Source organism: Spodoptera frugiperda, chromosome 8 (assembly GCF_023101765.2).
Source record: "Spodoptera frugiperda isolate SF20-4 chromosome 8, AGI-APGP_CSIRO_Sfru_2.0, whole genome shotgun sequence".
Taxonomy (NCBI): Eukaryota; Metazoa; Arthropoda; class Insecta; order Lepidoptera; family Noctuidae; genus Spodoptera; species Spodoptera frugiperda.
Window position 1 is genome coordinate 9,479,762 of NC_064219.1, and position 27,930 is coordinate 9,507,691.

General features: G+C 32.9%; 1 protein-coding gene across 4 annotated transcripts in view; it reads right to left on the minus strand.

The window, feature by feature from the left end:
- The window catches only part of LOC118275339 (uncharacterized), a 178,692-nt gene that overhangs the window by 53,542 nt on the left and 97,220 nt on the right, over window positions 1-27,930 (minus strand). For 3 of the 4 annotated variants that reach the window (XM_035593247.2, XM_035593248.2, XM_035593249.2), the window contains exon 4: window positions 23,057-23,086. The gene's annotated coding sequence lies outside the window, so the exon portion shown is untranslated. Of the gene's footprint in view, window positions 1-23,056; window positions 23,087-25,018; window positions 25,231-27,930 lie in introns of those variants that run through there. The other variant, XM_035593252.2, reaches the window with a different exon arrangement.

Below are 27,930 nucleotides of genomic sequence, written 5' to 3' on the forward strand. Positions count from 1 at the left end.
ACTGTTCTGTCGAACGATGTATGTGGCGTCAAATTACCTGGTAAACTGTGCTTTTAGTGTCTATAGGTGTTCTGTTGTGAACATGAGTCAATAAGTCGATTTAATAGTCTTCAGAAGAATGAAACTGTATCTTGTAACCGTAGAAGTATGCTTAATTCGAGGTATATATGAGAGATCATCAACTGACATATACGTATTACGAGAATATTTTGAAATTAAACGCGAATATTGTTTAATAAGTAAGAAGAAGCTGCCATACTTTTTGTTTACTTTGCCCCACACTTAAATTTTCTCATGTGTCAGGTAATTTTACAGTTGAGGGGTTGCTCCGTGCGAGAATCAAGCCCGCTACCCGTTACACGGCAGTCGATTGCCCAGCCTCCGCGTCAATCTTGCAGTCAAAATATGGCATTAATGTCTCATTGTCTAGTGTCAAAATTAATCTCAATTACTTTTAGTCCCGACACTCCCCGTAACCTACAGTAAACTTGAGCATCACAATTAATTATCTTCAACGGAGTAAATTTCGTCAACTAGCGAACAGAATTCAGCTGTGATGTGTGGAGATTAATTTAATTAATTAATAGCGAAGTGATGAATACTTGGCGTTCATATCCGCGATCCGGTAGTTTGAATGACAGGCAATTTGCTCGCACATATCTTGTCAGCACGTTGAAATTGAGAAGTGTGGACCTCATGTTCCATATTGTGCAATGTTTGTAATTATTTTATCGAAAATTTATACTCTGAAAATATCGATGAAAAAGTAGACAAAACAGAAGTTGGAGATGTGTATCCTACGAGCATTAAAATTTCTTTATTCCAATTGACACAAACAGTATAAACATAGAAAATACTGGAAGACTTTAGCTTTCCTCATGAATGTCGTTCATTAATCCCATACACTTTAAACAGGCTTAAAAGATAGACTCGACACAATGCAAAATCCATGTGACGTACTTCTTTAAGGATATAAGCGATACAAAAATATTGTTTCTGAAAATAATAGAAGCTATTGGATCTCAACCTTCGAGTAAAGGACGCGGATTTATCCTTTATTACGAAGTTCCTTGAATGGTGAGCGAGGTCGTATGTTTTGATGAGATGTAACCAATATGAAGTTTACTAAGATGGAAATATTCGTTCAGTTACTGTGCCATGAAAAAATGAAGCTAAAAAAAGGGTACAGGAAAATTTGTAGTTCTTTGGGCCCTGTTGAAAATATTGAAGCACGCAACGATACAATTTTGGGATATTTTTCGGTTAGAACGAAATTGGGTGTGCTTTTCTAATAAGGTTTGTTAGTTTGCATGTGTTACCGTGAATAGGTAATCGAGTGGAAACTTGAAGAAGAGACAAAATAATAAGGGCATGGAAACTACTGTCATATAAAACACAATACTTTATTATACTGAAACAAATTTCAGAACAAATCAACATAGTAACAGCTAGTACATTTAATTTAAATACGCCAACTGCCGTAGCAACTTAATCTCTTCTTCAAAGACCGGGCCAAACTACGGAATTTATTGCCCAAAACGACAGTCCAACTAATAAAAAACTTTCCAGGTTTCACTTGCCAATAAAAGGAAGGCGATACACCGAAATTGTCACAAAAAAAAACTACTTTATACAGCGAGAGTCGTTTGAGGCAATCGAAAGTTTTTGAACTCACTTTTGAGCTCGAAACGGTTCCTATCAACATTCTTCATAGCCAGTTTAAAAATTCGATGGCGCTAAACGCAAGTTTTTCCACCGAAATGTCTTTAGGGATGTGAAGTTTTGTCACTTTGTGTTTATCGATATCTGTGGTTCATATTTTTAGTAAAACAGTTTGTGTTGAATGAATTGGAATTTATTAAATCGAACCCGACACACAAAATGATGCACAATATGGGACACTGAATTACAAATCAAAGATTTTTTTTCAAGAATTGTAAAATTAAAATAATACATAATCAAAAGTAATCAAGCAAATTCCAAATTGCAATTTGTAGAGTAGCGAAAAACAATAAATCATCATTCATTATAATCTAGACAAAGAAATCTTATTGAAACAAAAAAAAAAACAAACCTCAGCAAGTAAGTAAATCACGCAAAATTGCACTTTATCGATAACGCCCAGTAATATCCCTAACGACTTCCCATCCCTACACAAAAGTATCGTGGATCGTAAATCTCCGTTTTTCCTCGTCGACTGAGAGCCGACAAGGATTGTGCAGACCTCCAAGGAGTTAGAAGTCACACCTGGCACTCTCAAGCCAGAATTAATGGAGGAATGGTGCACTTCCCAATTTCATTTGAAATCTGCATTAGCAAAAGAATTATTGCCCCGCTATAAATCTAGAGTGAAATTTTGAATTTGAGTTATTAGTTTTCTTTGAAATTTCTTGTTAAGAAAGGAAAGATTTGTTATTTAATTTTTAAACTGATTTTAAGGTTCGATGAACTTTGTAAGTTACCATTTAATCAAGAAGGAACTTAGAAAAAATACATAAATATCAATAATTGTCACATAATTAATATTATTAATAAATATTACTTTATCCATTTCTCATTGAATCTGATCTTAAACAATAGTACCGTTAACATCAAAATACGATGCGGAAAATCTTCCCAAAATCATTGGCTGAAACCTTTCCAGCCTAATCACACCCGTATTACGCTCGTACATCATTTGTCTCTTACAACTCATCAATCGGCATCGGAGATATTCGAACGAATACAATTTAGAGAAAAAAATCCTTTGTCCCCGACACAAAGCAATTACTGCGTAATTTGTCACTGTTCCTATCCGCAGTTTGATTTCTTTAGCAGGGGATTAAAGATTGATTGATTAGCCATTTTAGCTCGTTCGTAGGCAACGAACTATCTTAAATGACTTCACGATTAAGATTGGCCGTATTCCCAAAGATATGTAGGTCGCGGTGTCTATTCGCGATGGCAGCGCCAAGGAAAAATGTGTAATAAAATTGCGGAATTTACGAAAATTTAAAACGATGGTGGTTTCAAATTGTTATTGGTTTATTACAAGCCACATAGGTTGATGTCATTTTCTGATTTACATTTAAATTAGCGTCATCTAACACATAGCAAGAATTATAGGAAAATTCCTATAAAACAGGGCAATAATTGTTTTAACACTAAAGACCGTGAGACTGCATAAATTCACAAGTTTTCACCAAGATACTAAAAGGTGCAAGCCAAGTAATTACATAGCCACAAACACGGTCTTAAACACATACTAGAAACAAAAACAAAATTACCTATAACTTTACGTAAATAGCTTGGTTTTACGAGATGTTAACATACATATAATATTAAATATCTGCATGCACATTCCGTTGCAAGGTGCGAGCAAATTTCTTGGTTTATTAGCACTTAATATTTGAATAAAACTTATCAGTATTTTACAAGAAATAGGAAGAAATAGGAGGTGGTAGAATTTTACTCCATTTTAAAAACTATTTTTTTTAGACATAACTAAAGCCTAAAGCTTACTGTACCACGGCGGTGGTACTATTCAAAAATGGACTAAACAAGCTCATTGGTTACCAGTAACTTAATAAAGAAAGTGCTAAGCCAAAACACTTTAATTCCCCGAACATCTTTTATTAAAACCCGAACCACAGGCAAACAAAAAGATAGCAAAGTAACTAACAGAAAAGAAGGAAAAGATATAAAAGATTAAAATCACGCGCTAGATTCAATTGGACGCAAAGTTCTAACAACTTGAACTTTGCAAAGTGATAAGATTTCTATTAGGTACCCAACTGATAATGAAGTCGGATCAATTAGTAGGATTGACGCTTTGGTTAGCAACAGTTTGATTTTAGAACTTAGAAATGATAATATCTTGGGATTGAGGTGTAATTTATGAGATTAAAGAGCCCATTATGTAATGAATTGAATAGTCGAACGTACTAATTAATGTATAAGGATAATTACTGCTCCTTCATTCATCAAAGTAAGGCTCTGAATTAGTTATTTGGTAATGTATTGATTGATAATGTTCGGAATTTGGGATGTCTTGTTGATTTTAGTGACTCAATAATAGAAAGATTTTTATTTTATTAATGGAGGTTGAAACCAGGGGTTCCCAGCCTTTTGCTTATCAAGGACCGATATTTAACATTTTTTTTTTCATGTGGACCCATATGATTTTCTCCAGATTTGCGTGGTTCCTTTTTATAAAAATTGAGAACTTTTTAGTTATTGAAACCAGTTGATTTTCTCAATTGTAACATACATTTTAAGTAAGAGAGCAGAAACATTTTTACCAAATTAGTAAGAGGTGGGTGTAAGATAAATTTCTCCTGTTCGAGGAAAACCAGGCATCAACTTAATCTAATATAAATTACCTAATTCATAGAAAACCTAATCTAAAGGAAATATGTATTTACCAAGTACGAGAAGTATTTTATAATATCTTAACGAATGTTTATACTTCAGCTACTAAAAATATTACAGACGCAATATCCTTAGACTTAAGAGAAAATACTTCTTTTTGTACTTACAAGGAAACATTCGAGGTACAAATACTTGGAACCAAGCCAGCAATTATTTACCTTACCTTCTCGCTACAAACTAACTTTAAGTATCCCTTTAAGTCGGATCTAAGTTATCTCATAAGCCACTATTAAATCCAGTATAATATTTGTCCTGTCCTAGTCGTAATCGACATCCAACAGTTTAGAGGAGAGTAAACACGCTAAGGTAGAATTAATTACTCTGCTGTGATTAAATTTTAATCTAAACCTAGCTCAAACAACGTCAACGAAAATGAGGAAATGGTTAAAGCTATCCATAAAAGCAATCACAAACTTTGATATTGTATTGCGAAAAGAACAAGTAAAAATGAATCTTAATGACAAGTATCATGGAATAAAAGTCCACTAAGCCCCGCAAAATCCGACGATGGCCTGCAAAAAGGGAAGACAACGTAGGTTAATTTGAATCCCCGCGTTTGTAAGCCGAACAATAATTGGATTTGGACGTCCAAGTTGACAGTTCATTTCGTTGTTTCGTCCCCTGACATGTACCGTTAAGATTATGAAAAGTTATTATTTCAGAAGATCCCTCCCTCGGCTAATTTGGATAAGAGCCAATTATAGAAAAGCCCAACTTTTTCCTTTTTGAAACTGAGTTAGGTGTAACGCAATTTTGCAAGACAGATTTATGTTGTAATTTCCTTTAGAGGGGGACAAACGCTTTGAGTTAGTTAACTTAAGCATCGTCTAATTAGGTACTTTTAATTCAAATTGGATCAACTCTCGACTTGAAGTCGTAACTTTCTCGTGAATCGCGCTCAACAAAACATTGTCGACATAAAACAATCACAGCGAGACGTGTAATTATGTAATTATTCAGGACAAATTAAAGTTCGGGGGAAGGGTGACTTGTCAAGTGCGCAAAAACGGTAGACAGGCGAACAACAGCGGTTTTTGTTTCGGCAATAACAAGGGAAGACAAAAACAGTGGCATCAAAATGTATGACACTCAACCGGCGTTCGTCTCGCCAGTTTTTGCACAAGTATAAAAACTTTGAAGGGATTGTAATGCTCGGACTTAAGGGTCTTAAGTGATTTTCGTCGTATTTAGTTGAAGAGTTTGCAAAACTTTTTCTTGGGGCTTAATTGTTTCGTTATCTATATTTTTTGATGGGAAAGTTTTGTCTCCATTGTTTCTACTTAATGCATTGACGATTCTTTCTGTGATTCAACTTGTATCAATAAAGTATTGTCTGACCTATCAGTCGTACGTGTGATATTGATGACGTAAGGAAATTGAATGAATGCCTACAGCCATTAGCTTTTATCAAAATCAATGGTTACATCGAACCGTATTGTAGAGAGCTCGCGCCATCGGCATCGGTAACGAATGATTTACGACCTAACAAAACAAGTGTTGAAAGGACAAATGTCTAATGTCGATTTTTTATCTACACCTGATACATCAATTCACAGCAATATTAGAAAGCTTAAACTTTTCAAGAAAAATCTTTAATAAAATAGAAGATGAAAACGTTCAGCGCAAAATAAAATGCTTAAAGATATTAAAACAAGCGAAGCAGATTAAAATAAAAGCGTTCAAACAACGAATCTTATTTTAGAGCTCTCGGGAAGTGAAAAGTTGCTACGGAAATAATCCAATCACAAGCAGTAAAGAAGGGCAAAGGGAAATTAATACCAATGCTGGCGACAAAGTTGATCTTGTTCGTCTTGACAGATGTCTGCGAGATGAAATATTGTGTCGACAAGATGACTGGAGACAGTTGGAGACTTGTGAGAGACTTAATTCAAACAACTACTGTAATACAGAGCAAGGTGAATCTGTTTGTATATGTTTCGTTTAATGAGATAGTAGATTTGTATACGAGTGACATGGAAAAGTTGCTGACAGATATTAAGACGGATTGCATCTTATTTTACGTTGAACCGAACCGTTACATAATTTAATGCTAAGGAATTTTATACTTGTTTGAATATTCCAGTAGGTTCACCCCTTCTTAAAGATAAAGATAGAATGAACGGTGACGCTCTCAGCTATAAAATTAATTTAAAAATTAGATTAAACCGTAAAAATGTCGTAAACAAATATCTAAATTTTCAAGTAGGCACCTCGATATTCATTAAAAAGATACCGAAGCAATATTAAACAGAGATCTCATTCTTTCTACGATTAGAAAATAAACATTAAGAGAACCGGCTGGCAAAACACACATCAAATGTTTATTAGACCAAAAGATTACGTTGAGCCAGTTATATGGCCACCCAAGATGAACAATGTTTCCCGAAGGTCCCCACATATCATAAAATCTTTCTTTTTATCGTGTACAAGTTCGTTTAGGCGTAAAGGCATGAGATAGATTTTACACCCACTCACTTAGCATGGATTGTTTTACGATGCTTAATCAAATACTAAGTGCATATTTGCTTCAGATATTGCAAAAGTTACGATGTTACTGCGAGTATGTTTATCATGGACATTAAAGGCTTCGATTCGATTTGTTTTATTGTTTATTTCTATTAGTGGTTGGACATCGAATAATACATTTATTGCTTTGTGCGTTCCTTTATGTCTTTTGAATATTTATACACGGTGTTAATTTTATTATATAGTTAATGTTTACGTGATCTATAAAAGTAACATGTACATGTACTGATTTTTATAAATACAAATTAGTATTAGAAATCGATGTTATTTTAACATCGAAACTTTATACATAAAAGTCATCCATTATTACATTTCCTCCACAAGTAAGTCCAATTAACACAAAACCACAGAATTTTCTATAAATAAATTCGCGCTGCTTGAACATTCGTTGTAAACTGTCGTGTTTGATATGTTTATTTAATATATACGAATAATTCCCGGTGAATTATGCGCGTGGGCAGGAAGACGGTGTTAGATCGGATATTTATTGTGAGGCCGTTCGTCTATGAGGGATTTATAGGAGGTAGGACGGTGGAGTTTTTGGACATTGAGACAGGTTGTAATGTGGTGATAAATATCGATGGGGATTGCCGTTGATGACAGTGTACGCTGCTGTGGAAGGCATTTAGACATGTCAAGCTTGTTTTGAACCATTTGAGACTGATATAAAAGAGATAAGTAATGAATGAGTAATGAGATTGTCTGATGGTGAAGATTTTTTAGACAAGGTGAGTGCTTTTGTTGTAAGATGGTTGAGAGACGTGATAAAAGATATAAAATATATATTCAGATAGTAAATATAGTATCAGATATATTGATACTTCGTTCTTAATTTTGAACCTGTTGCCATACATTGCGTACTTTTCTGGGCTGTTGTGCTTACAACCACACAACTATTAAGAGGAATGTTTATTAAAATTGATGAAAGGTGATTCTAAAGGTACAAGGAACTATTTAAATGTGAATTGTTCATGTTGTAGGGCTAGAATCCTTTAGCAACGCTTGCAATTCTAAAACCATGAAATACATAATTATTGAGAAGGCTGCAAGTACATAATGTTTTTGACATATTAACAGACAGGCAGATGAACAAATCACAAAGTAGTAGATTTAATGTACCTAAAGATTTGAACGAAGCATTTACTCTCAACAATAGCGTCGAACAATAGTGCATTTAAAACTAAACTATAAACGTAACTAAATAAAATCCTTATTTTATCGCAACATAACTTTAAGGGCCAAATGTCATTGGGAACCTATTTTAGAACATCAGTTTCTTCAAGATTACCTCTAGAAAAACACATTCTACGTTCAGGACACGATCACATAAAATTGCCAGTAAACTTACAGGCACCATGTCAAACATAAAACTGGACGATAAAGATTTTTACAGCATCAGAAACGAGAGACGTGATTACATTTATTTACTGTACCAGATTGCATTAAAGCATAATGTTTGAACAATTAAATTAGGTTGCATTTGTTATTTTTTCTACTGCCAATGTAAATTCGTTGTTCAATTGTAAATCTGACTTAACTGTGACGTCCCTGCTTATGGGATTTACAAAAAACATTACAGCTAATTATTTATTAAAATTATTCAGCTATGAGTAATTTTTGTAGCTATGTATTTTGTATCTAGACATCGTTGTAGTTATCCACTTAATTCGATTACGTTTTAAACAAAACATTATTTACTGATTCGTTTTAATGTGTAATTATGTTAAAATGTTGTGCATTTAATTAATTATTTATTACTTAAATTAATTATTAAATTAATTGGTACGTAAGTGTTTACATATAAGTCCTAATGTAACAACTACTGGTTGTCCAAATAAATAAATGTTAAAGGTACAATAAGTGTTAGTACATTTTGTCTTATCTAATAAAGAAATCACGTCCCACTTTTCGTTCTTGTAATAATATTACTCATGCTATCTTGTAAATTAGGTAGGCACTCATAAAGGTCATGATCATTTTTATTCTGTCTGCCAGTTTATTCCTTGGAGAAATTTCAATTTAGACAGAGAAAAAAAAATTAAATGTCTTTCTCAATTTAGATATGGTACAATTACAAGATTTTTTTATTTTCTATTGTCCTGCAAAACGCGACTTTATTGAGATTTAAAATTAATGGGTTAATGTTTAATTTGAAACATAGGCTTCTATTTTAAATGTACTCTGTTTTGCTATCGAAATAATGGGATTATTAAACAAAATAAATTTCCTATTCCTAGACTTGTTTAATCTTTGATTGACATTGCCTGAGGCGGTTTTCAAATGTCTATGTAAATAAAATAAATAATTTATGGCATTGGTATATACTCTTATTACTTTATTATTTGCTAAATTCAGATTTGTATCTGTGTTTATAACATCAGCCCTGTTATTATCTTAAATGACAATCAAAAATTATTGTATCCATTTTTTCTCTATCATTAGATTGTAGCCTGTTATCAAGCTTAACACCAAAATTTCCTAAATCGACGCTAACAAATATTAATACAACACGGACATCGAACCATACGAGACAATAAACGTCAATTCCAACAAACCAAACCTAATCCACAGAAACCAATTACAGTAATTACCGAAGAACCAATTCGTCGCTCGAATAAATCGCAAAACCCAACTTAGCTCTTCGACAATTAGCCGAACACACAGTAATTAGCAACAACAGCATCACAACGGAATTTAGAAACAATATTAAGCCCGTATTGATCAGCGACAATTGAAGTCATGTTTTACCTACATCAGTTTTATTCGGGAAACGTGTTATACCATTTCATACTCTCTCAACATGAGCTTAGAGATGAAAATCCGATCGAATGTAATGCTATGTCCTTTATAGTGACGTATTGACAGAATGAGGACAAAACTAACGACAGAACAGCAAATATTGGTTGCTCAATTAGACAAATGAAATTCAATGAGGGACATGACACACTCCCTGGTGGAATGAGAGGGCTCGTTTGTGCTGATTTTGATATAAATACGCAGTTGATGTTATATGTAAACGTAGATATATTGTGTGGGATGCTCCCGGGTGAATTTCCCTTTTTAGTTTAATATTGACCGCTTTTATAGAAGTTTTCTAAATAATGATAATGAACATCATATTAAAATGTGATCGTCAAATTGCTTTCAAACTTACAAATTTAGATAGCTATGAATTGTTTTCGTACTTAAAAGTAACATTATAAGATGAAGATAGACTAAATAAAGCTGTAACAGGCATTAAGAAACGTAAATCTCAATCTGAAGCAGCCGTTCAATCTAATATTAATTTCAATTTCACCGTCTCAGCGCTCAAGCAAGTTGTAAGAGAGATTCAAGGGTACAAACACACTAATTCTAAACACGTTGAGGAAACAAACATGGAACCATACGAGGGTGTTATGACATGTGTCAGCTGCGACCGTGTCGGTCCACATTAACAATGTAAAACGTTGAAATATTCTTCTCTCCTCCATACATATTCTGAAATAGAATGACTAAACAATAGAATATGTGAAATATTTTGATGGTATTCTTGCTGTCGTGGGAATTTATGGGTAGTGTAAAAACTTAATTTTTGTTATTCAAATTAGGTTAAGAATTTTTGAGATTGTTTTGGAAGTCACAAGTTACTGGTCTTAAACATAAATGTTAATTTTAAATGTTGAATTAATCGCCTTATAAAATGGAGATATAAATAACAGATAAACTAATTGAATCAACGATGTTTAAATTAATTATCATTCGCAATCATAAACCTAAATTAGCATACGCAAATATATTTACGCTTTGAAAACTCGGACGCCACAGAATCAATTTTACAATTCACAAAACAGGCTAGTTAATCAAAATCCAATAATTTACGAAACCAACGAAATATAAACATTCGAACGTTCCGTATCATAAAACAGGTAAAGGATATCAAGTCATATTTCAAAATTACTACAGCCGAGCACGAACCCGACGGACTTTATTTAGTCATTACCAATTTCTGAGGCTCATTACCTGCTCTCTTTTATGGGACCGACCGATCTATGGCCGCTGCCCACATTTTCGAAAAAAAAACGACAGATGGAAAGGTTCAAAATAAAGTGGAGAACGGACATTACGAATTATCTTAATTTTGATACTGGTTACAAAAGAGTGTTAACTCGCAACATATGTGTTGTAACGGTTGGGGCACGGATAGAATTTATCATAGCTTTTTTTTGGAAATTTTGTTTGTACCGTGACCACCTGATAATATACTTTGATTTACAGGATTAACGTCGTATTTTAATTAAGATCTGACAAGAAAAATTTAGGAGTCATTAAGAAAGAACATGATATCTTAATTAGATGTTTGATCTCTTTTATTTGCATAAGTGAGTAGTTATGAATAATTTTATGTTTATTTGTTTCTTACTTGATTTCTATTTACCTAATATGTTTGAAGTAGCTTTTCTTTCTTTATTGACTTTATTCTATTTAAATTCGTGATCACATCTATGGCTATCTGTTAAAAGAGAATAATGACCATCCCTTTCATGTACTCCTTATCTAAAAGCTCCATTGACAGTTGAAAAATTAAAAACTATAACAAAACGGAACGACATACGGTGGTCATCGATAAAACTGTCCCTCACATGGGTACCCAACGTTTCTAAGGATGTCACAAAAAAATAAACAGGTACCAAAGTCTTCGTTAGCGGTACGGAAACACAAAGCGAAAAAACTGATACGAATCTAAATATTATTTCTTGGAAGTCACGGGAGACTTGAAGCGATGAAATTTTTGGTCACCGACGAATAATTTATCCTTTACTGTTCACACTACGAGTCGTTAGAATAAGTTGTCAAGACTGTTTGACGGCTTCTAGATTACCGATAAAGTGAATTATAGTTTGTTTTATATGCAAGAATTTGAAGATACCGAGGAGCGGACGCCAATGGGCCGTGTAAGCACTTAAATGTTGATGAAGTTTGTTTGAACTACTGGTTTTACTTGTATTGCGTAATATTCGGTGAGAATATCTGTTACAAGCCGCTTCTTTGCTTTCTTTTCCATTTAATACAACGGTAACATCACCAGTGTTGAAGCGGCTTCCATCAAAATAATATCCTCGATGTTTGGCTTATTGTCAGTTGACATTGAAAAGGAGACACATATTATTCTTAATGCTATATTGTATTTCAATACAATGTCACCCAAACAAATTTTATGGGTATATCATAGAATCGCGAATGCCTCAGATAATGTGGTAGAAATTCCAAAATTTTCGCTCGACCGGCGATATCAAAAGATTTAACAAATCTATGATTCCAGTAACTTTTGTCCGATCCCAAATACAAATCGGTTCCTTTAAAACCGAGGGATGTATCCAATAAATTGAGATGTCTCACTATTTTACTAGCGTTCAAGTTATTGTCACCTTTTTTTTGGTTCAGGTAAAATCTCGCCCCTAGCATGTGGTGTAGATTGAGTTTCTTACAAAAATGATTGATGGAGATTCAAATTAGTAAATCGATGGTATCTGTATAAAAACAGCTTGGAAGTGTTGATGATCTGTTTAAATATGATACACGTCAGATGATTATGTCGATAATGATATTACTAGGAGATGGAGCAGAAAGTAATGATGATGTAAAGGTTTTTGCTTAAGAAGCTCATATTGAGAACGAAAAAGTAAAAATAAAATTCAAAATCCAATCCAATATAGCAATATCAGTTTCGAGAATAATAGAACAGAATCACATTTTGATATAAAATATATTTCAGTAGACAAAATAAAATACTCAATATTTACGAAATAAACATAGACATTCATCCCATACATTATTTACAATACCATTTACAATGACGTTTATACTTATTGAATTTTCGAAATGAATATAAAAAAGAAAGTTCGATAAACATCTTGTTTTACGATACCAAATGTAAAATACCTAGAGATTTTACGAATGGCGGTTGAAGTAGAGACAATGATCCATACAAAAGAAACTTGACAGGCAGAACCTTTCCTTTGGAGATAAATTAAATGGTTTTATTCCTATTGTTAGTATTTTACGATATGATAGAATCAAGTACAGACGAGGCAGCGTTTCTACGGTTATAGTCTGATCGTAATACAGTGGGAAAGGTTTCAGAGCAGCCTTTATAGGTATTTTTCCATTTATGGAACCAGAACCACTTATAGCGGTTGTAACAGTTGATTTATCCTTACTGCTGTTAGTGGCAGAAACGACTAGCGCTACATAAAATAATAATAAATTATATTTCAATTTATCTCAATGTTTAAGCGTTCATTTCAAACATTTATATCGCATTAAATTATCAATTTTCTAATAAATTTAATAATAGTATGCTATTTAATGTCTTTGGCTTTATCCATTCGTTTAATCGTATCTGCGTCTAATAAAAGCAGATTATTATCATTTGCAAAGTCAAGGAAACAAGAGAGGTTTGTCTTTGTTAACTTCAACACTTAAAGGATTCCTTTACTTGACATTACTAAGTTTTAAGCATTCATTGTATTTCAGGCACACTCATCCATTTTACTATTATGCCTAGAATTATCATAAATACTTAGGGCTCAGCTCTTGAAACACTTGCGGAGAAAACAATGGGATATATTTTGTTAAGGGTTTGAGTGAAATGTTGAACGAAGAGGTAATGTAAGGTGTTTGAGCATTTAAAACGGCAAAGTTAATTTTATGAGGTATGTGGGTGTGGGAGTAACACGCTTCTGACTTTTATAACTTCAATTCTAAGTAAAATTTGAAAACTTGAATTTTGGTGATGTATTGTGTGGCTTTTGTATTGGTATGTGCTTTTAAGAGTCTTGTAATAAATTTCAAGTAAAGGAAACAAGTTATCAAGTTGAATTTTATGTATAGAAATTGTTGCACAATCAATAAATTTACATCATCTCTAGTAAATTGTAATAAACAATGATTTAGCAAGTTATATAACAGAACGCTTTTGGAACAAAATTCCAACTACAAACCAATTTAGAAAAAATAAACACTTCTAATCAATTTAAAGGTGTCCGACATACCCGCGCCACTAAATAAAAACCGTGCCATACCAACAGCAGCAAACACGACCTACCCCAACACATGTCGACTAATGAATCAATTCGGACAACAATAAAAACGCACAATACTTTTAATCTCAGCTAAAGGCCCTTAAACGGGCCCTTAAAAAAGATAATAAAATGGTAGCAGAACTGTTTTCTTACAGTCATCCTGACAAGTGGCGATGGTAAACAGGGTTTATGTTGCCGAAGGGTGAATTTTACTATTCACTTTTAGGGTCCCATGAACTTCTAAATAGATATGGTTGTTGTTTAATATTTGTAGCAATATTTATATTCTTTTGTTGATCATCAATCAAATAACATGTTCTATTTATGTTTAGAGGTAATATAAGTGGTTTTACATTTGCTATTTTATCGTCTATCATTTTATTTAGTTCTCTATGTTCTGGATTATTTTTAGAATCCTAGACACCACTGTGTTTATATTCTTTATTTTTCTCATTCATTTTACTACCATTCTTCAAAGTGACCAAACTGTCTTCCTCTAGTTAATTTTCTTTGTCGTAATATAAAGAACCGGCTACCAAAACAGCAGTCTCACTAGCCAAGTTTTTTTTAGTGGCATCGTAAACAGGGCGCTATTGAAACGTTACCAGCTTGTTTAGCAACATATGCTAGGCGCCACGCTCCTAAAATAATAATGTTAGCACCAGGGTAGAGTACGAATTTTTTTGGTCGAACATTTTGCTCTTGAGTGTCGACGCTTCTGGGTAACATAAAAAAATATGTGGGAATAGTTTGTTCGATTAGTTGCAGAGACGGTGTAGTTTTTGCTTTTGATTGGTTTTAAATGCAACATAATTTATTAACGTTGAATAAATTTGTTGTAGTCTGTCAAACTGTATTACTATGATTTTTTTCTACTAAGTCCAATGAGCAGTAATAGACCATTACTAAATATAAAACGCCCCTCGTATACCATTATGATCGAATTAACTAAATCAAAGTTCAATGTAATATTAACTTCATTGTGATTTTCACAATTTTACCCAAATACATTGGCAAACAGTTCTATTGTAAGCAAATCTTTTATCAAAATGCAATGAAATATGGCCCCTATTTCAGGTGAATACGGTTGTTAAACACCGCCAGTTGATTGACCCCAAGATTTGAATAGCGACAAGTTTCATACAATAGGAAATATTACCCGGGGGTACGTTAGGCCATCTGTCGTATTTTTGTTTATGTTTATGAATCCTAATGACGTTTTAGTGTTGAATAAAATACGTTTGTTAATGAAGGTATTGTGTTAATAAACGCTAAAAGTTCCCAGTTTATTACTTTAGAGAAAGGCAATGAGTATTTGGACAACAAAGAGTGCTAGCATGCTTGACACACTTTGATATTTTCATACGTTGAAGTATTTGTTCATGCTGTTACTTAAAGTTATTCTATGGAGACAGTTCTTCACAAATAAAGTTGACAGTTCGGATTAATGTAATGTAATCCACTGAACTAAACTATACTGCAACATCTTAACTAATAGATAATGATTTTGAGAATAATTTAAAAATCTACTAATACCCAAAGATCGCATTCTATAGTCTGACGACTTTATTATTATTTAAACCACCATTAATTCTATAGACGTTTTAGATAGCATGTGGCAAACAGGAACGCATTAAAAAATTTATAACGCTTGAAAATCTTAAAAATGGCTTCCTTCGAATAGAGATATAACGTATGAAATTAATTGTGCTTCACATCTGCCGAACTATTGTCCCTTTTTTTGGGGCGATAGTGGTCAGGTTGGTCCTTTTTTATGCTTCGGGCTACTAGTTTTGGCAACGTTTCTTTTTGATGAAGATGTTATGCTTAGATTTTTTTTTGTTACATATTTTTGGGGTTCTACAATTCTTTGAAATATTCTTGAGAATGTTTTGAAGTGGTATTAATTGTTTCTGCTTTGGATGAATAAAATGTTTAATTATGCTATGTTTTCTAATTGAAGGAACATACTAATCCACACTCTTCATTTAGTAATATCATATAGCTTTGAAATTTTGTTCTTCTCCATACATTTCACATTTTTCACGGAAGTCTCGAAGTAGGTAGTGTAACAGTACTTTCAGCTGATTACTCAAGTATTTTCAAACTAAAGGTATAATAAACACGAAGTCTATGTTAAAGGCTGTAAATATTTTATGCTCAACTGCTAACAAATGCTAAGGAGTGCCAGCCTTCCCTATGAACTCGAAAATACCAAGAAATGTTATATTAATATAATGGTGAGAAGCCACATGTTTTCCAATTTCATTAGGAGTTGTAATCTCTTTATATGCTACCCCATTCATAAAGAGACTTTCCTCAGGCACATTCAGTATTGGTATTACATTAGACGCTTCTGCTTTGTCAAACTTATATTCCATGCAACAACAAATTCCACCAAGTTTTTAATTACATTAAGTCTCGCCGGCGATAAGTTCGTTCTCTTTGTATTTTACCTCCATAATTATCGCCCCGTGCTTACAACAAACAATGTATCAGATTCGCTCATTACCATACGGGAAATCGATACCTACTATCGTAATTATCGAAAACAATGTTCGCTCTTGTCGCGTCGAGATTCGATCGTAAACTACCCGATAAGCAACTCAAAATCCAATGCTTATATTACATTTCAATTACCATATAAAATGTTCTTACAACCGCGGAGCAAGAGCCATTGCGTCTGTACTGATAATCATCTAATCAGAGATCATTCAATAACTTTTATTCCAAGCCGATCAGACTCGCAGCGGTAAAATAAATTCAACTTTAAGTTCATTTCAGCTGAGTTTAAAATACACTGGAGGTTTAACCAGAAACTTCAAATCGAATCCAGAGTGTTATCTCAAGTTCGTTCCGTTTCCAATGTGTCACTGCTTGAAGAACATAAGCAATCGAATTTGACATTTATCTCTATCAGTGTAAAGTTCGATTCAGTTTGGTACCGTGGGGGTTGAAATGACGTTCGTATTTTGTTATGGACGTGGAAAACGTCTACGGACTCGAAATTCGAAACGCAAAGCGATGTCGATGTCGAGACGCTCCGGAGAGATGTCGATGTCTGTTAAAAAAAGATGCAGTACGTTCGGATATGTGTAGTTTGTTATTTTTATTTTTAATGGCTCTCAGTCATAATTAACAGTGATTTTTCGTGTCTTGCTATCCGATCCTATCATTTCAAGTTCATTTGTGATTATTTCTGTTGTAATACCGAATTGCTTTTGCTTCTAATTAGCGATGGATGGAATTGGAATTATTTTTGTGACAAAAGTGAATCCAGTGCATTGTTACAATAGTCCATAAAGTACGTTAAAAAGATTAAAACATTTCGAACCACTCCATAAACTACAAACTATTGTTCAAAAGAACACTGCCGTAAAAAATGAAGAACATTTTCTTACATTCAAAGATTTATAACTACATCATTATCACAATCAAGTTTCTATTGTTTAATTTGTAATTAAAAGAACTACAGATCATCATGATCCCCTTGGCACTAATAAAAACATTGTAGAACTTTTACAACTTAATTACATACATCTGTTAAACCTTACAGACGCGATTTACAATGCACCTTTGTGTCGTAATAAATTTTAGTGGAATAAAACTTTTGCGGTTGGAGATGAAGAAAAAAGTTTATAAGGAAACAAAGGGCAGAATGAATTAAACAACATAATAAGATCGAACACCTGCGGACGTAACGTCTTCATTAAAAATGAAATAGGGACGTTGAACACGTGCCATGATTGGTGCTCCAAAATGCAGTGTCCGTTCATCCGACGTTTCTATATCTCGGGACCGTTTTGTTTCTTTATTATTGACATCGTGTTTGCCTTCTGTGTTGGTATCTCTTGCGTTTGGATTACATTATTGTCGCCATTAAAACTCTTTGCCCCCACACTAAGAATTTGTCCTGTGTTCACAACGTTTACATTATCAGAGCGATCCGTGTGGTCTGTCTTAAAGTCCTTGGCTCTGTCGACACTTTAAAATTTAATAGGTATTACTAATTAAATTCTTATTTGTTAATTTATTGGCAGTTATAAAACGATATCCGTCTTTAAAATTGGCATAAACATCTCTACTCAACTCAACGCAAAAAAAAACATTTCGTTCAAGATAAAATCTTTAGTTAGTTTAGTTTCTAAAGAATCAATCAGAAAAGTTTCTCCGATAAGCCTGGGTGTGGATAGTATCACGATACAGGTCTATTCAAATTCGCTGTCAACTCAGTTCTGGAAAGTGATGACGTAGTATTCGTAAACGATGTAGTGGGATGCTCGTTACTAGTTTATGTGCCTGCAAAAGGTGCCGACGTGGCTCTGTATTTTATGTTACGTTCGCTTTTTAAGGAGATATAGCTTTAATCTTTAGATAGAGGTAACGAGATTCGTCTAAAGTCTGTGAGAATTTCTTTAACTTTTAACGAATTTGAATTCTTATAATGAAGTCAGTATTTTGTGTGCTTTTCTGTTTTGGAACCTTCCCACACTTTAATTTATCAAGTGCAAGACTTTTCGCCAAAAGTTGTCGAAATAAAAAATGTCTCTAATTGATTTTTTTTTATCACGCCAATTATTCACAGGCAATGATGAATTGCCTGGCGACTGGTCCAGCCGTATAAGATAATTATATGCTGTTAAATCTTTATTTTTAACCAATTCAAATGGACTATTAGTGAGTAATTATGGTCCATATAATTTATGTTCATAATTAGCATTTTCTAGTATACACACGTTTATTGGTTGCGTTATTAGTAAAAATATTCTACGGTGTATTTTATATGGTAATATAATTTGTTTTATGATTGCAAGATCCTATAGATATGGCAGAAATATACGTACAACTAGTCCTAATTAGTGACGGAACATAAAAAAGAAAGACATAATTAAATATTTCGAGAAAGAATGTTCTTTTATGGGAGTTATTGACCGGTAAACAAGACGACACTTAAGTCGTTTTAATCAATATAACAAAATACTGTAATAGCGTGATTTCACTCAATTGTGAAGTTAAGAAATTCGATCCAATATTCTCTCGACTAAGGACTAGTCTGCATACAAATTTAACTTTACCTAGTAACCGTCTCGAAATCAATCCCACTAAGAGTCAAAACAAATTTAATCTAGTTCTCCCATTTCAAAACAGATCTCGTATTACCACGAAGCCATCGGCGGTAATTACTTTGCTGCTGTTGACAAGGATGCTGAGAAAGATGCAAGATGGCGACCCGGCTGACCTACACGTCAAACGGACCTGGAAACATCTGTTCGGAAGTTAATTTGACGGGAAACTTAAGTATGAAGTAAGTATTTTAATTTAGGTAATATTTATTTTGAAATAGGTATAGAACCAAAATATTTGTTGTTTCTTTACGATTTTATTTTAATCTTATGTATAGTATGATTATTTTCTATAAATAAAATGCTTTATTTACTTATTTGAACATATTAACAAAAAAATAAATAACGCAATATACGAAAATAGCATGTTCTTCAAACTATATTCCCAAGCAAAGCCGGTGATTATTATTCCCGTGCCTGACAGGGACGCGATTGGCGGGCATTTCCAAGATGGCGACCTGGCCTGACCCTTACGTCAAGCACGAAACATCTGTTTTAACATGTCCGACTGGCGGGTAATAAGTAACCTCGAATTTAGAACGATTTTTTCTTATTTTTTCCGAAAAGAATTTTTGGCGTTGTTGCAAGGTTTAAGAATCCGTTTGATGTTTTAATAGTGGATTGTTCAAATTGTTTAAGAGGAGCCGAGGAAATTGCATGGAAAGAACTTTTGATATTTCGTACATTTGCGAAATAACCTAAATTCTTACTAAACTATCAAAATGATATTTAATAGAATAAGAAAGATTTTGAATAGTAGTTAAAGAAGAATTTATTCCTAGCATATTTCGCCCAGATTTCTCACCGTGAGCCAAGCAATATTGCCGGCAGGATGCTAAGACTCACGGGACATTTTTTTCTTCGACAGAATTAGTTCTGAGAAACTTAAGAGGTTTATGACGTTGTGCTGTCACCAATTTTTTGCTCTCATAATTGATATAGCTAAACTACACGCCCACAATGTTGACATTTCGAGGTAAATTTGAAAAAAATAATTTTAGCAATGAGATTTATCGGAGCAAAAAGTTTAGAGGTAAAACTTATGTTGGGTGTTAAGAAGATTTTTCTATTAAACGCACGTTAATCTTGATTGATCTTGTATAACAGTAACAATTTTTCTTAGACATCAGTTCAAGGAATTTTTAAATCGCTATTATTATTTATGCTTACTGAATACTAAAATAAGCTAGATCTTCGGGTGGGGAAAGTGTCTAGTAAATAATAAATATGAATCACTAGCAAATGTGATGATATAGTGTGATGTTATTTTTAGTAACATAATCTGCTTTGACATACTCCTAAAGTACTAACTAGTAAGCCCAAAACTGATTTATATGTACTTACTTAATACTGTTTATATAGAAGCTGTTGATATACCTTCCATAAATATAAATAAATAAACTAGTTTACCGCAAAACTAAAGGAAAATGTCAAGTTTTCGATATTTCTAATTTACTACAGCATTGCAAGTGACCTTTAGTTTCTTTGACAACGTTTTAAAAATAAAAATAATTAAAATTTTCATCGTTAACAAATTGACACGAGAATTTGAGAGAGCCATGCTTCGGCACGGATGGGCCGGCTCGACCGGAGTAATACCACGGCCTCACAGAAAACCGACGTGAAACAACGCTTGCGTTGTGTTTCGTTGTGTGAGTGAGGTTACCGGAGGCCCAATTCCCCCTTCCCAATCTTCCCCATCCCCGATTCCCGAACAACAACCCTTAAATTCCTAACTCCCAAAAAGCCGGCAACGCACTTGTAACGCCTCTGGTGCTTCAAGTGTCCATGGGCGGCGGCGATTGCTTACCATCAGGTAATACGTCTGCTCGATTACCGGCTTGTTTCATAAAAAAAAAAAAAAAAAAAATTTAAAGATCAAAAAATATATAGCTAACCTTTAGTACCTAATAATAATGTAATCGAAGTAAGTACACAATTTTAATAAAATCAATAGTAAACCTTAATTTAACGACAAGACAGACTCAATTTCCGTACAGTCTTCATCCAAAACAGAAACAAATCTAGCCTCTTCGATCATTCATTCCTTGTTTGTAAAATATTTTGTTTTGAACCCACATTACAACAAGAATAATTATGAGAAGAATCCTCGTTCTTTTTTAGGGGAAAGGAATTGTTTTACTCAAGCATTTCGGACGTTTTGCGCGCCGAGCTGTGAAGCAATTTAGGTTAACTAGTAATTTCCCGAGACTCCACTCACAAATTCTCGCGATAATTAAGGATTCATTTCTATCCTGTTGGATATAGGAATTTAAAGTTTTTGAAACTATGCACAGCATGTAGTTCGGTGCTACAAAAAAAAAGGGAAAACAATTGGCTTAAGGTTTTTTTATGGAATAGGTGACAAAAGAGCAGAGATTCACCTGAATGATGGAAGGCGATCAACGCCGCCTATGGACACCCACAACACCATAGGAGACACAGGTGCGTTGCCGGTCTTTTAAAAAGCAGTACACTCTTTGCTTGGAGGCGGTATTTGTGTTGTTAAGTTAAAAAATAATTCAGTAGGAAACCTAAATATCACGAACTTCAACAAAATACTTAAGCAATCTCCAAATTAGCTCAAATTGTAATTCTATAAAGTTTAGAAGCAATCCTACCGCTATTCGAGGTCGCTTTAACTAATATTATATTCAACCAGTATAAAAATATATTATTCATTCAAAAACTTAGTTATCAAAGGATTGTCGAAGCGAAATAAACGTAAACTTCTGTGCTAATAGGTTTAAATAATAGATGGGGCCCTTGGGTGCTGTAATCAATAATATTACTTTGTGTTCACTCGGTTAGTTACTGAATCTGAACCTGAACTGTATTAATAAATAAATAGGACATCAAAGTGACAGATAATGTTCATTATTAATATACTAAAAGGTCTGTATTACGTGCTGTAGTACTCAATTTTGTATTCATTCTGGTTTGTCGGGATATTAATGTGAAATGAAAACACAGACAGGATTCCAGGGTCTTTTTTTAACGGGGCAAAATCATCCAACGACTTCTCCCGCTTTGGGCGAGGTGAGAGGGAGAGCCAGGCTCTTACTGACTATAAACCACCCTGTTCTTCAAGCTGGTGCTCCGGTAAGTCCGAAGCAAGACCCTAAGCCTAGGCTCTAGTTTTTAGTCTTAACATCTTTTTAAAAATGGAGTATTAATAGACATTAACTGACACACCCATTTTGAAACAATTTTACTAGTTATTTCAAAAATATTGTTTCTTGGACTAGAATGCTGTTGATCTAGACTAGATTAACCTCTTACAATCAAATAAGAATACAGGAAAGCACGAAAACAAACAAACTTTAGTATTCCCGTTCGTTTAACACTCAACCATTAAAAACCGCAAATTTAACGTTCAAAAACGTATGAATAAAAATACGTTAGATGAGAATACAAAATTTTATGGTCTGTAAAATAAGCTGGGTGGAAAAAATTGGATTTATGATAATTTATCTGGATACTAATAAAAATTTGGGTTAGTCTGCCCTGTTGTTATGGGTGAATGTATTTTCTAACGAGGGGTCCAGTTTTGGCGTAATCACTTATATGAAAGAAATTCGCTTGCGAAGGTTTTACTTTTACGAGAACCATAAGCATATCAGTAAGAAAAATATGTCTTAAAACAGTTTTACATCAGTTCTTCAATTAAAATAGTTTAATTATCTTCTTAGATTATGCCCTACAAATATTACTCCAGAAATCAGTATCAGGTTGGTAACCTAAACTAAATTCAAAAAGTCTTTGCAGAAAATTTCACATTAAAAAGTAAATACTTTAAACAAAAAAGTAAAAAAAAAAATGTTAGCAATTTTAATTGGCTATTTTTCTTTTTATAAATAATGAGTCGTTTCTTCTTAATAACAAAGATCTTGAGTGTCATAAACCAAATAAAATTTATTTAAGTTAACGAACCTTTTAACGTTTTTCGAAATGCGACGGCATCTGAAACAAAGGACAGACAATTAAAATATTTTCCTTATAAAGACATCATTATGAAATTTTCGACAAGCCATACTTGAACAATGATTCGGTATAAAATAAAGAATTTATTAGTATCGTTTAGGTTGATAATTGTTTGAATTTTTGAGACAGTTACTTTAGTTCATCGGTTTTGTTTTGGTATAATTTTAAACAAGAGTAAATTAAGTTTTCAGCCGTATGTATAGAGCTGTATATACCTATGTTTCTCTATTATTTTGTATAAATATTAGTTACAGTTATTAAAACATTCAGTAATCAATCTTTAAAATTGATGCCATTATTTTTCGACGACATAAGAAAAATAAATAAATATAAAATCAATCAACAGTGAGTTGTTCTATTTTCTTACCTCATGTATGGGTTTTATAATAAAAATTAGTATATTTAATTGAATATTCCAATTAGATACAGAATAATGTTAAGAAGAGTAAGATTATGAGGAGACCAACTCTATTTGGAAAAGGAGTTACCTAATAGGAATAGAATTAGTCTCAACAGGAAAAGTAGAGAATACCTATAAAATTATTATTTTAAAGTGTTTCTAACCAGAATGATGTACACAAAATTTAGTAATAGTTATAATATATATGAACAAACCACAGCGTTCATTCTAACAACACGACGTTTAGAATTTGATGGCCTAATATTGGAATCCAATTTAATTCTATAGGTACAAGTCTTGTGATGAGGATTTATTTATTCGTGTCCTATTTACAAATATTTATACTAAAGGGTTTTTGGAAACTCAAATCTCTGAAAAAAGGAATAGTTAAGAAAAATCGGTCTATGACATTTAAAGATTGGCGATACAAAATATATCTAACCTAAAATTTTAGTTCAAGCTATTTGCTGTAGAACTGACTTCGTCAGTTATAAGTGTATTTTAATTGTATTTTTTACTGGTCGTGTAGCATGGACTACCGCAAAGTAACGCCTGATTCTATTCTATATAAAATGGTCTTGTAAAGAATAGCTTTTCTCTCAATTTAGTAACTCGTGAGCAAAGCTCGTGAACCATTTCATCATATTTGCTGTACAGAGAAATTAATCAATTAGTGGGAAAGTTTTGTAAGTTTTTGATCTAATTTAGCGGTATTATAATGAATGTGTATTACTTTTTTTTTCATTGTTTCTGTACTGACTGACTTACCTACATTTTGCCTAAGCATGCGTTATTTTACTTTGGTTGCATCCTTTACTGTTTTTACTTTTGATAGTAAGGGTTAACTATTTTAACTCTAGCTATCATCTCATCTGTCTATTTCTTTAATAGTGTTTTCCAATCTTTAGCTATGAATTTTATGTTGATACAAAACATATCCAAAAATATTATTACCAAAGAAAATTTTGTGGCAACCGAAAAAATTGTTAGCGCCAATGACACAGCGTCTTTCACGATTAGGTAATAGGTAAAAACATCTTCTAATGATACCCACTTGGATTCTCTTCACACGTTATCCCGATTACCTGGAAGACGGCCGTGAATTTCTATATTTCTTTCCCTTTCTTTATCATAATTCCCAACGTTTTTTGTCTTTTTCTCTGTATAAGATTTTACCGCAAAGTACTGGTTTAATAATGCTCATACTAAAATTGTGTGTCAGTAATACCATTCTTGTTATACTTATTTCTTTCTTTAATTTTTTTATTTGTTTACTACTAGTTTTTAATTTTAATTGAATTCCGATTTAGAAATAAACATGATTTATTTAAGCAATTACAATATTAAAGTTTTTGGTTAACTTTCAACCTTTGTGGAATTTCAAATGAATCTTTGCCAAGAATCGGCTGTAGATGAACGCTTAATAATTCAATTTAATTGAAATAGAATTTATAACGGAGCCTGAATACCTAAGTTGAGTAATTAAAAATGAAACATCTTCATCTACTTACAATTTATAATAACGGAAAATAATCCAAAACACACACTATATTCATAACGAAACACACTTTGAAAACAATCTTGGATAATAATTCTAAAACTTTCATTCATAAATCGTCACTAAACTTGGGAACACAAACTCGAACCATAACAAAACACTGCACGAGAAACTGGGACGCACGTCCGCTCGCGACGAAGCTTCATCGCTGACTGGCTCTCCCAGTACGCTCACAACAATACGCACACAACTACAAATGTCTATAGAACGCTTCACGTGCATATGCGTGCGTACATCACCTACGATTCCTACAACTTATACTTCTGACCCAAGACTTTGGTGTGTCCATTTCTGAATTAAGCAATTATGGTTAATTTTGAGGCTCCCCATATTATGTTCGGTCGTGTCGGCGAGAGAAATGTGTTATTTCGTATCATAATTTGTGTGAAGGCATCCGCTTGAGCAGCTGTGAATTATATGCTATACGTGTAATATATTCTTTACTTTTTTTCTATCCATTATTTAATACTTTAGATGGTTATATTAAAAAGATAGCGGTTGAAAAACTTTAGAAACTGTTCTCTGCTAACGAAGGACGCTTGTTACGAGTTAATTGCAGTCTATACATGTTTTTTAATCTCCTGTTTTTACTTCTTCTGCAATGTTTAAAATTATACGTCTGTTAGTTACTTCCACTTTACGTGTAGCGAGTTTTTATTCAGTTTGAGCTGGCGCTGACGTTTGAGCAGTAGTTTGTCCTAGCACCTTAGTGACCTGTTTTACTCCGTCAACTCACTAAAGAGCTTTTTCAAAGAATACGCCAACTCCTTTGTGTTTGCTTACTTTTTTTTAACGAAACGTTCTCAAATCTTCTTTACCAACTTTAATGAAAGCATTATTCATGCAATTTCAAATTCCAAGAGTAAGATAAATGGAAAAGTTAATCGAAACAAATAGAATATTAGATTTCATTCAATAATAGACACATAGTGTCTTACAAAGCAATCAAATAAAATCAAAACCCATCAAGAATCCTCTCTGTCATCAATCATTCGTTCGTTCAATCGTTCACTCGAAACCGTTGTCAATTCGAATTTAAATTTTCCATGTTCAAAAATTTTAAAATAAAAAGAATATTAACACTCGAACGGCCGGTACAAATTTTAAATCATAAATGGTGTGATTAATGGTTGCCGAGTTTGTTCCAATGACACTTTGCGTCAACGTCGCCTAATTTGATTGGACGTTTTGGTGTATATTACAAGACAAGGCGGGGCCTATGGAGTGTAATTAAAAATCATAGATAGTTATCACGCCAACCAGGCAAGTATCCGGTGTGTTATAATTGTCGAGAATTGGGCTTCGGTATTAAATGAGCGTATGTTCTGTTGTGTGGGGTGCACGCGTGTTTTGAATTAGGCAGAAATAATTGTGTTTGCAGTTAGGAACGGGAAGTGCATGTCTTTACTATAATTGAGTGAAGAGGAAAATAATAATACATTTTTGTTCATTTTGGAAAAATAACGTTGGACTTGCTGTTTGGCTCCCTTAGATCACTTTATTTTTTTTTTACTTCTCAGTGATCTGATAGAGAGGTTTTAATCTGTATTTAGTTACACATTAGAAGATAATATTAGATTATAGAATTTACAAATTCGCAAAAATGACGTTAGCATATAATCAACTTTCAGACAGTACCTGCAAAAATGGCACACACCATAAAATAATATACTTTTCAACGTTACATAAGAAATTCCCGCAGTTCAAAGTTATCGCATAAGTTTATAAAATGTAACACGATGTGTGTATAAGCGTAATAATATATTTTAACAATGTTCTGCCAACATTAATGCTTGTTTCGCCACCAACGGGGAGAATAGTATTACAAGAACCAACCAAGTTAAAATGAGACCCCATAATATACCTTATAAAGAACATACGTACATTTCCTTAACTCAGTTCAGTTATTGTAAGTATGACTACCGAGCCACTCGATTCGGATTCAGTCTTTTTTGGTCATCTAAGGCGCTATATATCTTTTCGATATTCGAATTTATTAATAAATCGTGTCTGGCTTATGTGTTATTCCAGACCATAATCAACCCCTCTTCCAAATTTTATCATGATCTCTTTAGACGTTTTAGCATAGGTACAAATTGCAACGATAACTAGTATACACCAACACATCGACACAACTATCGCTACACAATATCCCTGTGTGGGTATTCCGTAGTAATGTGCATAAAAACGTTTGACCATTACGCACACATTGGTATATACTATAAATTATTGTGTCGGTATATGTATTTTTATAATTTAATAGATGGGTAAGGTTAAAAATATTTACAATTGATGATATTGTTCAACATTTTCACTGAACTAGACGTAGTGCTCGTGGACGAGTGGTTTAACGAGCTTGCTCTAATCGTCTCCCTCTACGCCGATGTGGGTTCGAAACCAGCAAAACATATTTTTTAGATGTATTTTATTTCGTTGTTTGTCTTTGTTAAGTTTCTTTTTTGTTTTCTGTATAATAAAATCAGACTATAAAAGAAGCATTTAAGTCGGTAAATAAAACGATATCTATTTTACTACATATAATTTATTTTTATAGAAATAAAGTATAAATATTGGATATAAATCAAATAAAAAATGTTATTAATTGTTTTCATAAACAATTTTTTATTAATTAATGATTATTACAAAACCAAATATTATTAAATAATTTTTATTATTAATTAAATAATAATAAATTAAATTTTAATATTGTATATTACTTATTATTAAACAATAAGAAACATTATATATATATATATTTTTTAAATATTAAAATTAAAAAAGTATTATAAAAATTTAATTAAAACATTTTTTTCCAAATTTCCGCTTCACAGTAAATATTGTTATTTCTTGAAATTAGCAAATTTT